The sequence below is a fragment of the Pelodiscus sinensis genome, chromosome 27 (genome assembly GCF_049634645.1).
Source record: "Pelodiscus sinensis isolate JC-2024 chromosome 27, ASM4963464v1, whole genome shotgun sequence".
NCBI lineage: Eukaryota > Metazoa > Chordata > Testudines > Trionychidae > Pelodiscus > Pelodiscus sinensis.
The window spans coordinates 14618326-14633381 of NC_134737.1; positions in this window are offsets into that span (position 1 = coordinate 14618326).

The window sequence follows — 15056 nt, forward strand, 5'->3', positions numbered from 1 at the left end:
AGGGGTCCCTCCACAGAAAGCTGTTGCTCCTCTTTATCTGTCACTCCACAGCCAGCGTGCCTGCCAAAACCCAGCCCACCGGAAGAATTCCTGCCTCAGCCAGGGCCCAGAGGCAAAATGCGCTGTCTGGCTTCCAGGGAAACCTGTCTGGGCGCAAAGCCAGCAGCAGCTCCTTCATGTCACATGGAGCCTCGGAGCCAGTGGTAGGACCCCATGAATTCTGGCCTGGAAGGCCAGAGAGCCCTCCGGTCTGGATAACGCAGGCCAGAGAGCCTCAGTCACCGCTGGAGCCCACTGCTCTGGGCTCAGCCGTTGGAAAGAAGTGTCCAAAGTCTTGTCTCCAGATAGTGGAGAATCCCCCATGTCTCCAGGTGAGTTGTTCCAGCAATTAATTCCTCCCATTTGCACCCTGTTTTCAGTCTGGAGTCATCTAGCTTCAGCTTCCAGTCAGTGGATCTTGTTACACTTTTGTCTGCCCAGAATACAAAGCCCGAAAGGTCCCCATGCAGGTACTTGAAGCCCACCATCAAGTTCCTCTGATTATCTAAAACATTTTAAACATCTTAAGTGTCTCACTCTACAGCAGGTTTTCCAGCCCTTGAACTGAACTCTTTCCGGTTTTGCAACAGCCTTTTGTTTATGCAACCCAGGATCATATTAGCTCTCTTAGCCCTCACACTGCACTGCAAGGTGGTGTGTGGTTGGTTTCTACCAACACCCCTAAGTTCTTTTCAGAGTCACTACTTTCCAGGATACAGTGCTTGCTGTAAGGCTGTGTCCAGACTCAGGGGTTTTTTTGGGAAAAGTAGCCTTTTTCCGAAAAAACTTCACCTGCGTCTAGACTGCAGCCGCGTTCTTTCAAAATTAAATCAAAAGAATGCGGCTTTTCTTTCGACGGCGGTAAACCTCATTTGACGAGGAAGAACGCCTTCTTTCGAAAGTGCTTCTTTCGAACGAAGGCGTTCTTGAATGTAAATAGGGCTTCTTCGAAAGAGAGCATCCAGACTCACTGGGTGCTTTCTTTCAAAAAAGCGGCTTGCTCTTTCAAAAGTTCCGTGTGCAGTCTAGACGCTCTCTTTCGAAAGAGGCTTGCAGTCTAGACATAGCCTAAGTGTCACATAAAGTCTTTGTTCTGATAGAGATGTCCTGTTTTGGCTGTATTTTAATGCATGTTGTTCAAATGAGGCAAGTTTTCCAAGTACTCCAAAGTGCTCTGAGTTACTCACCTATTAACCCATCTGAGTTACTCACACTTAACCCATCTTTATGTCTTCTCCCAATTTTACCATCAATTCACGGATATTTTCTTCTAGATTGTTGTTAGAGTTAGTGAACAGCATTGGGCTGAGAACAAAGCTCTGTAGAAATCCACTAGATGAGGAATTCCCATTTTAAAATGACTTTTGGCAGCCTTTCCGTTAACTAAGTTTTTAAATTAATTTCATATGTTGCTACTTTGATTTTTGTCTCAGAGGGGTAGCCGTATGAGTCTGTATCTATAAAAACAAAGAAGTCCTGTGATACCCGAGGCTATGTCAACACTGCAATGCTATTTTTGGAGTATCCCAAAATAGCTATCCCGCGTCTTCATAGCAAGCCCATTATTTAGGGCTTGCTGTTCCAACATCCCTGTAAACTTCATTGCACGAGGAGTAAGGAATGTTTCAGAATAGCGGGTTATTTCAAAATTTGGTGCTGTGTAGACAATTACATCTCTTATTTGGAGCTATGGTGCAGTGTAGACACACCCTTAGGGTATGTCTACACTAGAAAGTTAGTTCGAACTAACGGACGTTAGTTCGAACTAACTTTCCTATGCGCTACACTAGCGCTCCGCTAGTTCGAATTTGAATCGAACTAGCGGAGCGCTTAGTTCGAACTAGGTAAACCTCATTTTACGAGGACTAACGCCTAGTTCGAACTAGCTAGTTCGAACTAAGGGCTGTGTAGCCCTTTAGTTCGAACTAGTGGGAGGCTAGCCCTCCCCAGGTTTCCCTGGTGGCCACTCTGGCCAACACCAGGGAAACTCTATGCCCCCCTCCCGGCCCCGGACCCCTTAAAGGGGCACGGGCTGGCTACGGTGCCCGTGCCAGGTGCAAGCCTGCCAGCACCCAGCTAGCAGACCCTGCACCTGGCACGGCACAGAGCCACCCACCCGATGCCCCCCAGCCCACCCCCTCTTGCCGGGACCAGGCTGGCGGCTCCCGGGAGCTTGCCCTGGACCGCAAGAGGCGGACACCTTCCTGGGCTAGTGCGGACATCGTGGACCTCGTCCACGATCTCCGCACTAGGCACAGGAAAGTGGCCGTCTAGGGCAGGAGAGCTGCCAGCCTGGCCACCCAGGACCAGGTGTGCATGAAAATCAAGGGGGTCCACTGAGACCCCCGACACTGAGCCCTGAGCTTACAATGGCCGTACTGGGTCAGACCAAAGGTCCATCTAGCCCAGTAGCCTGTCTGCCAACAGCGGCCAACCCTAGGGACCCTGGAGGGGATGGACCGAAGACAGTGACCAAGCCATTTGTCTCGTGCCATCCCTCTCCAGCCTTCCACAAACTTTGGGCAGGGACACCACTCCTACCCTCTGGCTAATAGGACTCCATGGACCCAACCTCCATCACTTTATCTCACTTCTCTTTAAACTCTGTTCTAGTTCTAGCCTTCACAGCCTCCTGCAGCAAGGAGTTCCACAGGTTAACTATTTGCTTTGTCAACAACAACAACTTTCTCTTACTAGTTTGAAGCCTGCTACCCATTCCTTTCCTTTGGTGTCCTCTAGTCCTTCTTTATGGGAACTCAGGAAGAACTTTTCTGAATGCACCCTCTCCACCCAACCCCTGCTTTTAGAGACCTCTATCCTGTCCCCCCTCCGTCTCCTCTTTTCTAAGCTGAACAGTCCCAGTCTCTGTAGCCTCTCTTCATCTGGGACCTGTGCCAAACCCCTGATCATGTTAGTTGCCCTCCCCTCTCCCAGCCTTTCTCTTCCCCTCTCCCACCTCCTTTTCCCAGTCTCCCCCAGTTTTTTTCAATAAAGACAGAGTCAATGTTGGAAGAAACGTTATCTTTATTTTGTACATCAATAAGAAGGGGGGCTAGGGAAGGGCAAGTGGAAGGAGGTGAGGGAGGAATGGGGTACGAGCCCCCGATGGGGAGGACTGGGCTGGCTCTGCGGGCTTCTGGGGGTGGAAGCTCTCCTGCAGCCCCCCAATTACTCCCTCTCCCCAGATGGCAGCCTGCGGCAAGTGCAGCCGGGCTGATGGCCGAGTGGTGTGATGTGCCCAGTGTGGGCACTCAGGGCACTCCAAGCCAGAACTTCTTTGCAAGCGGGGCACCCCTGAGAACTGTCTGTCCGGGGTGGGGGTCGGGACCCTTTAAGCGCAGCCCTCGGCTAGCCTGAGACAGTATCTCCATGCTCTATGTCCTCCTTTTATGCCCTGCCGGCACTGCTTCCGGCCATCATTAAGCCCTGTTCAGAGTCCACTCAATGTGGACTTACTAGTTCGAACTAGCAAAACGCTAGTTCGAACTAGTTTTTAGTTCTAGATGCATTAGTTCGAACTAGCTTAGTTCGAATTAACTAATTCGAACTAAGTTAGTTCGAACTAGCGCTGTAGTGTAGACGTACCCTTAGAGACTAACAAAAATATACAGTATCATGAGTTTTCATGGGCAAACCCTCAACTGTAACTCATCTGATAAAGTGCGTTTTACGCAGGAAAGCTCATGATACTATATATTGTTGTTAGTCTCTAGGTGCAACAGGACTATTATTATTTCAGCATAAGCTTTTGTGGATTCATCGACAACGTGGGTTTTGCCCACGAAAGCTTATGCACAAATAAATGTATTAGACTTTACGTTGCCTCTGGATTCCTCGTTTTTTATTTTTATTTATTGCTAGCTTTTTCATCAGAATGGTGTGTGTGACAGGCATGCTAATTTCATGCCCTGTCTTTGGGAGATCTTAATGTATGAAATGTACATATCATTGCGGGCCAGTGTTTGTCATGGGAGAAATTGACCCACAAACCTCCATGAACATCCTGGTTCATATTGGGTTCCCAAGAGGCCAGCAGACAAAGCAACGGCTTTTGGATAAATAGCCTGAGTTTAAGCCGACTCAGGGCTTGTTTTCTGATCCAGTAAATGGACAGGACCATCTGTCCAAGTGGGGGGAGGCAGTTTGCATGCTTGTTCTGAGCTAACATCTATGATGAATGTGCAACCACAGCTAATGCCATTGAAGGGATCTGGAGCATCACACACTGGCCAAAGAGCTTTTGGTGCTCTCTGGTCCTTTTATTGTTTTTAATGGGTTTTCTCAGTAAAGCTTTCACCTTAGGAATAAATGTGCTTGCTTAGGGCTTGTCTACACTTGCAAGTTACTGTGCTGTAACTTCCTTGCTCAAGGCATGGAACCCTTCTGCCAGGTGGCAGCAGCCAGGGCTGGGTTCAATATCTAGGGACTCCTCTCCATCCAACCAGCACAGACCTGGCTCGAGTCCCCACCCAGTAACCTGGGAGATTCACACCCCAGGCACCTCTGGGAGGCAATGCTTCCCCCTCGTAAGCACAGAGTCTGAGCGTAGAAAGGGAACTTTTATTAAAAGGGAGGGAAGTAACCTGGCATTAATTTGGGAAAACACCACAAACCGAGTTCATAACCAAAACCGCAAGTAAATGTGCCAGCTCAAGTAGGTTGGGCAGTGTCCTTTGCCTCTCCGGCTCTTGGATCCAGCAACGTAAGTATCCCCTTCACATGGCCAGCCCTTCCCGGCACCCCACTCCCAGTCGCTGCCCAGAGTTCAGAGATGCATCTGCAGAGTTCAACTCCCATCCCGACCATGGGCAGGTAAAGAGGCACCTTGCTCACTCTGCTGGCCACGTGCCATTTGCCTGCTCACTGCTCTTGGCTGCCGCCTTGCTGGCCGCTCATTGTGCCTCTTCGCCGCCGCCCTGCTGGCCGCTCATTGCGCCTCTTCGCCGCCACCCTGCTGGCCGCTCATTGCGCCTCTTCGCCGCCGCCCTGCTGGCCACTCATTGCGCCTCTTCATCGCCGCCCTGCTGGCCGCTCATTGCGCCTCTTCATCGCCGCCCTGCTGGCCGCTCATTGCGCCTCTTCGCCGCCGCCCTGCTGGCCGCTCATTGCGCCTCTTTGCCGCCGCCCTGCTGGCCGCTCATTGCGCCTCTTTGCCGCCGCCCTGCTGGCCGCTCATTGCGCCTCTTCGCCGCCGCCCTGCTGGCCACTCATTGCGCCTCTTCATCGCCGCCCTGCTGGCCGCTCATTGCGCCTCTTCATCGCCGCCCTGCTGGCCGCTCATTGCGCCTCTTCGCCGCCGCCCTGCTGGCCACTCATTGCGCCTCTTCATCGCCGCCCTGCTGGCCGCTCATTGCGCCTCTTCGCCGCCGCCCTGCTGGCCGCTCATTGCGCCTCTTCGCCGCCGCCCTGCTGGCCACTCATTGCACCTCTTCGCCGCCGCCCTGCTGGCCGCTCATTGCGCCTCTTCATCGCCGCCCTGCTGGCCGCTCATTGCGCCTCTTCGCCGCCGCCCTGCTGGCCGCTCATTGCGCCTCTTCATCGCCGCCCTGCTGGCCGCTCATTGCGCCTCTTCATCGCCGCCCTGCTGGCCGCTCATTGCGCCTCTTTGCCGCCGCCCTGCTGACCACTCATTGCGCCTCTTCGCCGCCACCCTGCTGGCCGCTCATTGCGCCTCTTCGCCGCCGCCCTGCTGGCCGCTCATTGCGCCTCTTCGCCGCCGCCCTGCTGGCCGCTCATTGCGCCTCTTTGCCGCCGCCCTGCTGACCACTCATTGCGCCTCTTCGCCGCCGCCCTGCTGACCGCTCATTGCGCCTCTTCGCCGCCGCCCTGCTGGCTGCTCATTGCACCTCCCCATTGCCACCCTGCTGGCCGTTCATTGCACCTCTTCGCTGCCACCCTGCTGGCTGCTCATTGCACCTCCCCATCGCCACCCTGCTGATCACTTGTCGTATCTTTCTGCCGCCATCCAGCTGGCTCCCAGTCACCATCCGCTGTCATCCACTTCTTGGCTGCAACTTCTGCCCATCAGATGATTTCAGCTCTTAGCAAGCTGGGTAGGAAAACTCAGCTCCAACGCACTCCGCATGAGGAAAGAGGCTCTTAATGATGCCTATTTCGCTCTGTTCTTTGAACAGTAAAGGGGAGAACTGGTTAAACCGGTCCAGGTAGGGGAGGCCTTATTGCCTCCTGATCAGAATAGCTTTCCCTCACCTCTCCCTCTCTGATTGCTCTGAAAGTCCAGCCCCGGCATTAGCAAGATTCTTTCTCCCAACTGTGAGCCCTTTCCTTTGGGACAGTATAGCCCAGTCCTGCTTTTCTCTATTCGCTCAACTTTACAAACATCGGTCACCATATTTCAGTGATCCCTGCAGTTAGTATGGGTCACCAATAAAGCTGATTACCAGGGCTTGCCAAGTGGCAGCGAGCCCTGCTCGCCAGCCACACGGTTCGGCACGCTGCGCATGTGCAGACCGCGCTGTGCGGCTGTTCCGGCTTGTAATCTACTTGCCATGGGTGAGTAGATTACACTAATTGTCGAGCCCTGCTGATTACAATGAGCAGAATACCACTCCTCTGTATACACATCTAAGCGAAGCAGGAGCAAATGTTATTTACATAGTAGACACTCCCCAAGTTTCTCCTAGTAGACACTCCCCAAGTTTCTCCCTGCTTCCAGCTAGCTGAGAGGGACACCTTCCTTCAGATCCTGTTTACAGGTGTGACCCCCACAACTCACCGTGCCGCAAGTTACAGTGTTGTACAGCTCCAGTGTAAATAAAAGGGATGTTAAAATGGGTTTATCCAGGTAAAAGTGTAATCACTGAGCATTTCAAGGGTTACACGTGTACATGCAGGTGGGTATCAGGGGCAGCAGCAAGGGGTGGGGGGAACCTCCATGTAACCGTGTACGTGTTTGCACTTTCACATCCCTAGCGAATAGGATCCCAGAGCGACACCCCTTGAGGAGGTGGAGCTGTGACTGCACTGTAAACTCGGAAGTGTAGCCACAGCCTTAGAAAGAGGTGGGTGGTAACTTTCACCTGTGGGCCACTGTGTGGTGTGTAGCCTCTGAGGAGAAAGCCAAACAGGCCTGACTTGTTGGGGAATTTCTGTTGTCAGCAGGGAACTGTAAATACTGGAAAACCTTGAGCAGGGGGAGAGGGAGCTGCTGGTCTCTACCCAAGGGAGGATGGCCTTGCTGAAGCACAGAGTGGAATACGGGTACGGTTGTGCTGAGCGGTCACACCACAGCACTAGATCAAACACCTTTTCGCAGTCAAAGGGGGCTATTTTAACATTGACAGTAGACTTCCGATAATCCGGCACCTTTGGGACCTAGGTGGTGTCGGATTATCGGATATGCCGGAGTATCGGGAGGTACTCTGGCAGGGGTCTGCTAGGACCCACACTGTGTTCGGGGGGTGGGCAGGAAATGGCGCGGCGAGGGGCGAGTTTCCGGGAGGGGAGCGGGCTCCCCACCCCCCAGACTGCAGTAGTTATCGCCGAACAGGGGGGTGAGGGGCGACGCTGGGGGACCAACCCGGCAGCACCCCAGCTACTCTGCTCCGCCTCTTGTCCGCCGCGCGTCAGTTTCAGCAGCGGCAGACTTGGGGAAGCAGTGGAGCAGAGCAGCTGGGGTGCTGCCGGGTTGATCCTACAGCATTGCCCTCACCCCCCTGCTCGGTGATAACTCCTGCAGTCTAGGGGGTGGGGAGCCCGCTCCCCTCCCGGAAACTCTCGGCGGCAGTGCTGGGCTTCCCCCGCCTTTCTGCAAAATGGCGGCGGGTTCGCCTCTTGCTGCGCGGTTCCTTGCCAGCAGCTCCAATTATTCCGGGTTCCAGTTGGTGCTGGACTATTGGGAGTGCTGGACCACTAGATGCCGGACAATTGGTGTATTACTGTACCTTTATCCACCCAACTCCTGAGCGCATCCTAAAATGATCCTGTTTGTTTCACAGGGCTTTTCCCGAGTTCTCCGGAGCATCTCCAGTGACCCCCCCCCCCCGCTTCTGTGTGTCAGTACGGATGATGACCCCATCCCCGTGTGCTAACGGCCCGGTAGTGCTGCTGGAATGTCCTTTGTTTCCGAACCATGCAACGAATCTCTTCTTATTGGTCTGCTGCACCGGCTGGAGATTTTTCTCATTGCTGCCTTTATCTTCTTATCAATTGGCTGCCTTTCGTGGTGTCTCCTTTAGAATCATTGCTGCAAACTTCCCCTTTCCCTCACATGTTTAGAGATACGTGTCGTTTATTGCCGCTTTCACTTCCCTTCCGCAGATTTTGTGTGCGTTACACCAAAGCCGCGGGTGCAGTGAAAAGCGGCTTTCAGCTGGCTCTAACCTGGCCATCGGTCACAGCTCCCCAGCTAGGCTGAGTCAGTAGGGGAGGCCTGTCACGGGGGAGTCCCCAGGCCCTGCGCCCCATCCACAGCCAGATGTGACTCTCGGCCGACAGGTAGAACAGGGTTATTGGGTCCCAGAGACACAGCGGTGCACAGACGTGTTGTTACAGGAAATAGGAGCAGTAAGTACAATCCAGCTTGGGGATGGGGATGCTCTGGGCTCCTGTCCTAGGCTTCCTCCTCCTCTAGCGAGGGGATAACTAACTCACACCCCAGCAACTGGTCACAGCCCGCCAGGAGGCCTCGCCTCCTCCTAAGTCCCGCCCAATGACTGGCTGCATTCCTCCTAGGGCAGTGGCCACCAAACAGTAGCTCAAGATCTACAGTGGATCTTGGTGCATCTGATGGGTGATCCCGAGTGATTTGGCCAAGAGGCTACCAAGTGCCGTCACTTTCGGTGCAGTGCAGGAGAGCGTGAGGTGCCAAGGTGCCCCCTCTCCCACCCTGGATCCTATCTCCACAGGGCAGAGAGGGGCACAACGGGAGTTGGGAGGGAGTTTGCCGGCTGCTTTGGGGAGTGGTGCAGGGCCAGGGCAGGGATGAGCCTCCTTAACCCCACTGCACCCCCACCCCGGAGCCACCTCAGGTAAGCAGTGCCCACATCCTGAACCCCTACCCCAGTCATGAACCCCCTCCTGCACGCCAAGCCCTGCCCCAGCCCCGAGCACCCCTGCATCCAAACACCTTCCCAGAGCCTGCACCTTGAACCCCCTCCAGCACCCCACCTGCCTGCCCCAGGCTCAGCTCAGATCCCCTCTCGCACCCCAGATCCCTTCATCAAAGACCAGAACCTGCACCCCAACCCGCTGCCGCTGCCTGGTGAAAGGGAGGGAGGATGGGGTGAGCAGGGGCGGGGCCTCAGAGAAGGGGCAGGAAGGAGGCGGGGCAAAGGTGTTTGGGTTTGAAGGAGACCTTGGATTGCGCTTAAATTCAAAAAGTGATCTTGTGCCTAAAAGGGTTGGAAACCCCTGCCCTAATGTCAGGTGACAGGAGGCCTGGGAATTACACACACACACAACAGAGCAGGACAGGAATCACACACACACACACACACACACACACACACACACACACACACACACACACACACACAAAACAGAGCAGGACAGGAATCACACACACAAAACAGAGCAGCACAGGACAGGAATCACACACACACACACACACACAAAACAGAGCAGCACAGGACAGGAATCACACACACACACACACAAAACAGAGCAGCACAGGACAGGAATCACACACACACACACACAAAACAGAGCAGCACAGGACAGGAATCACACACACACACACACACACACACACACACACAAAACAGAGCAGCACAGGACAGGAATCTCTCTCTCACACATACACACACACACACACACACACACACACAAAACAGAGCAGTACAGGACAGGAATCACACACACACACACACACACACACACACAAAACAGAGCAGCACAGGACAGGAATCACACACACACACACACACACACACAAAACAGAGCAGCACAGGACAGGAATCACACACACACACACACACACACACACACACACACACAAAACATCAGCACAGGACAGGAATGACAGGCAGTGTAACACAGCTACCCGAGTGAACACCATCCCCACCACGTCACAAGGCCTCGAAGGAGAAGCCAGGTGTGGCAGGAGTCAGTGAGGTACGGCCTTTCTCGGAGGTGGCCTTGAGTGCAGGGCTCCAGCAGTGGGCTAGGAAGTGGAGCTGAGCTGCAGAGACGGGTGGGGACCTGGTCTGCTCCCGTGAAACCCAGTCAGATCATTTCTGGAGCTCAGGTTTGTCAGGGACAGCGGCCTGTCAAAGATGGAGCCTTTTATCTTTTTATCAAACCTTTTATCTTTTGTTGGGGAAAGTCTGTGGCTCTAACCCCATTCTGCTACTGTCTGGATACTGCTGAGGTTGCTCCTGGCTGGAAGAAAACAGAGCCAAGAGTCCTCTCTGCAAACCATCGGCGCTCTTGGAGAAACACTACCCCTTTGTGCAGCTAACACAATTGAGCAAACTCGACAATGCGAAAAGGGCTGAGCGTTTCGCATTTGCACTGCCAGCTCCGTCCCGAGGGTTCCCAGCCTCCCGCCGCGACAGCAAAATGGGTACTTTGTAGGGCGTGAATTGTGTCCTTTTGGCTTCTTGCCACGAGGAGGCACAATTGTCACTGCTCGGTTGCTGTTTCGGGATGGTTAGATCACTTCGGCTCGCAGGGAACAAACAGGGTGAGCGGTGGTGGTGTGTTTTGTTGTTGTTTTGTTAAGTTCAGGGCTGAGAAACAGAATCTGGATTTTTACTTTCTGCAGATATCACGTTTTCTAGGCAAAGGACTGTGTGTTTACAACATGCCCTGAGCATGCAAATATGCAGCTGTTGATACAAGCCTCTAACCCCTTGTATGTCCCAGGCCTCGCAGGATGGAAACAGAGTTTGGCTAGGGTTGGTGGGCCAGACGGATTGTTCTGAGTCACATAGATACACAAATAGCTCCCTAAGGTGTCTTGGTGTTGCTAGGGGGCAGTCAGCTGATGCTTAGATGAAGTACAAGAATGTACATTGTTGTTTGCAGTGTGGTTTTATAATCCCAGGCTATTAGAGAAACAGGGCAAGTGAGGTCTTCTCTTGGTGAAAGAGACAAGCTTTTGAGATACACAGAGCTCTTCCCCAAGTTCACGCTAGTAGACCTGTAGAGGAGAAGAAATTCCTTGCCACGAGGGACCACTGAGGCTGAGGGTGTCGCAAGATTTGAAAAGAAGGGGTGAACCTTTTGCTGGCTTACAAGAATATCTAGCATTACCATCGTGAACGGTAAAAGAAAATCCCACGGCATTGGATGCGATATACATCAGGGCTTCATTAACCTATTGCAATGAAGTCAGGAGGAAATTCCCCTGCGGTAAGCAGCTTTTGCACAACTGCAGAGTTTCTTGCAACTTCCTCTGAAGTCCCTGCTCCCAACCACAGTTATGGGCAGGAGAGGTGGCTAGAAGGACATGAGGTCTGATCTAGCCTGGCAAGTCTGATGGTCCCGGCAGTTTTGTATCCTAGCCACGTGCTGATTGTCCTTCATTTCAGCGCCTTCCTCGTTTAGCTAAAGGCCTGGTTTCTCTCTAGCCTTTTCTTTGAGTTCTTTCCCCTGCTGCATTTGTACCCTCAGGCCTCTTCTGAGGTTACTTGAAGTCTTCTTCACCAGAGGATCACAGTGTGGTGCCCATTAATTAACGATAATAACTCCCTGATTTTAACTACATCTGATTGGAATTTTAAAAAAATGTGGTTGTTTTGATTAAAAAAAAAATCTTGGATGTGTAGCATCCCCCCTCCACCCGGTTACTTTCTTTAATGCCAATCTGCTTATAGCGACAAGGAGGCATTTTATAGACTAACAGATCTATTGGAGCATAAGCTTTCGTGGGCAAAGACCCACTTCGTCAGATGCATGTAGTGGAAATTTCCAGAGGCAGGTATAACTATGCAGGCCAGAATAAGGCTAGAAATAACGAGGTTAATTCAGTCAGGGAGGATGAGGTCCCCTTCTAGCACCTCCAGATCAGGGCTGGCTGTTTGGGGAGCTGGTGAACCCCAGACCTGCATGCAGGGTTCCCCTTGAGAACTGGCCTCTAGGGACCCAAAAGTTTGGGGTACCCCTGGGGGTGGTGTTAAGTGTTCACCCCTGGTTTTTAGAGATAAAAAAAGAGATGGTGGCAGCAATCCCTCCAAATCTGTGTATTATGATTCCAGGGGGAAGTTTTTGTAATCAGTGCCTGTAAAGCTCTCTTGTGGGCCCCCACCTTCTGCACTCGGACTGCGAGAGTGGGGAACAGCCCTGACAGCCCCCATCTGATCCTAGACCTGCCCTGCCTCGCAGGGCGAGTGAAGATCGTGAGTAGGGTTGCCAGGTGTCCGGTATTGAACTGGACAGTTCAGTATTTTCGCCTCCTGTCTGGTAAAAAAATTCAGAAAATAGCCCACACTTAAAATGTCATACTTTCTGATTTTTTCCCGGGCAGGAGGTGAAAATCCCAGGCTGTCCGGCTCGATACAGAGGCAGCCTGGCAATCTTAGCACTTACCAGGTTCTGCAGGTAAGATGACGGGCAGCTGCCGGCAGCCTGTTAGGGCCAAAAAGCCTCACCATATGTTTCTTAAAGGAGCCACGCTTTTTTTTTTTTTTCTTTGCTTAACAATTCTCAAGGTCCTTTTTTTTTTTTTTAAACCATCTGGCAACCCTAAGAGGTCCCTACACTGCAGAAGCCAAGGCCCTTCAATACCTAAGATTGACCTTGCCCAAGTCTGTCTGTGCATAGCTGCAGCTTTACCCTTGGCAGATGGATCAATGACCCAAACACAGCTCTCCCCAACCCCGTTGGTAGAAGCTGCCCAGCATCCAAAGTCTCCTGGCCTGGTGTCCCTAGCTTTTTCCCAAAGCAAACTCACATGGTGAGGAGGTGTGTTTTGGGAGGGGGGGGGCTAGAGGCCTCACATTGGGTCTTTACTGGGCTAAGGAGCGTTCACACCGGATGGCCATATTGCAGCTGCTTTGGGGGAGGCTGCAGAAAGCCGTCAAGTGGCTTGTTGTGCGGAGAAGTCAATACCCCGGGTTACCTAAGAGAGGCAGATCTTTGCAGAAGACTCTTTTTTCCCTGTCTTGTGGTGGTGTAGAGCTCCGAGGTGGATGCCTGTGTGTTTTGCTCAGCCCCATCCTACCTATTTCTCTGTCTGGCTCTTTGGTGACGAGAGAGGTGCATACAGCTCTCCCTGCACCCCTGCTGCAATAGGAACTCCATGCGCGCCTTCGTCCCACTCGGGCCCATCGGACGCCTGCGTGATGCCACTGGTAACCAGGGGGTGACTCCTGATGGCTGTGCAATGCAGAGCCCTGTCAGGTGTCTGCATCCGCTCCCTGTGCTCTTCTTGGGCCTCCCCCTTTAGCAGAGGCGGTGGTGTGTGCGGAGGGATATGGGGCTGGGGTGCTAGTCACTAGAGCGAGCTGAGAGGCTCAGCCGGAGCCGTGTGGACGGCTGGGGTGCTGGTGGAACGTGCGCTCACCTCAGCACCAGGCGGCGGAAGGAAGTGCCCCTGTAGGCCTCTAGCTATCCCCTGCTATTGTAACCCACACACCCTGTTTGTGATTCACTGTCCCATGCAGTGGCACCTAGGCCACAGCAACAGATAAGAACAAGAGACCTCTACAGCATGGGCTGGGAGCCAGCTGGCTTTTAGCTCCTACTCCAAGCTCCAATGGGCCCAGGTTCAAATCCTCCGGTGGCGGTTACACTATGACAATGCGAGGGGCTGGAGAAGGCACGGGGCACTCGCCATGTAACTCCTCTCCTCCCTCTGGGCCCATGGTGAAGGAACACGGGACCCTGTGTCAAAAGACCTGCAGTCTGACAGAACCCACGGCCTTGGGGATAGCACATGAATCTCTATTGCTAGAGCAGGACAAAAAAGCAGCCTTCAACCCGGTGTGCAGCAGGCTCGCCAGCCGCTAGGTAGGGCCCAGCCACTGCTAGTGGGGGCAGAGGGCCGCCCTGCGTGGGTGGGGGTTATGCACCAGCAGGGAGGAGCTCAGATTTAGGCACGTGCTACTGGAGCCACACCTAGGGGAAGGGTTAAGGAGAACCTCCCCCAAGCCCATAGGCTGGGAACTCCATAGTTGCCCACTAGGGGGTGTTTCTTGCCCCTTCTGGAGCAGCCGGTACTGGCCAGCACTGATGACAGCGACACGATTGGATGGATGGTCCCGAGCCGGATTTTGTGTTTCCTGTCTGGTGTCCGGACTAGCTGCAAAGAGAGCCCCCTAGTGGTAAAGAGCCAACAGTGCGCGTGTATGGGGCAGGCAAGAACAGAAACTAGCCAAGAGTGGCGTGGAAGGGAATCAAGAGGCGCTCACCCTGGAAGGCCGAGGAGATGGGAGTGGGAAGGTTGGGCCAAGCCTTCCACTTCCTGTTAGTGTGTAACAGAGGGGGAAAGAGAGGCTGTACCCATTGCAAGGCTAGCGCAAGAGAGGAGCAACTGGCAGGCCCCAGCGGGGTCTCTATTGGGCTGCTGAGCTTCATCTCAGCGCATATAAGGTGTGACGTAGTGGGGGGTAACCTGCTAACTCTCTGGCTGCTGCCTGTAGCACCACTGAGCAGACAAGCGATGAGTCACTATGCAAAGAGGGTATCCCAACTGGTTTGGCCAGCTGACCCCCATGGAGAGGAACAAAGGAAGGTGGATGCTGCCCTGGCTGGGGGGCAGGGCTGGAGGAGAGTGAGTTAGTCCCTGGCTGGAAAGCAGGGGAGAAGGAACTGGGGAGGGGGCTGGGATTCCCCCATCTCAAGGGGGCACTGAGGCCTCTTAGCCCCAGTTCCTGTAACCAGATCACATCTGTGCTGTGCTGTATCCTGGAGGAGCAATAAACCACCCTCAATTCCTCTGGCTGGTGGAGTCTGTTCGTGCCATTCCGGGGCTGCAGGAGACTGGGGAACCCCAACGCGCCGTCACATAAGGCTAGCAAATCGGGAGTCCCTGCCTATGCCCTGGTATCAGCACCCACCTGACCCGGTACCAGGCAGAACCACGAAGAGACAGACGGGGGCTGTTGGCATGG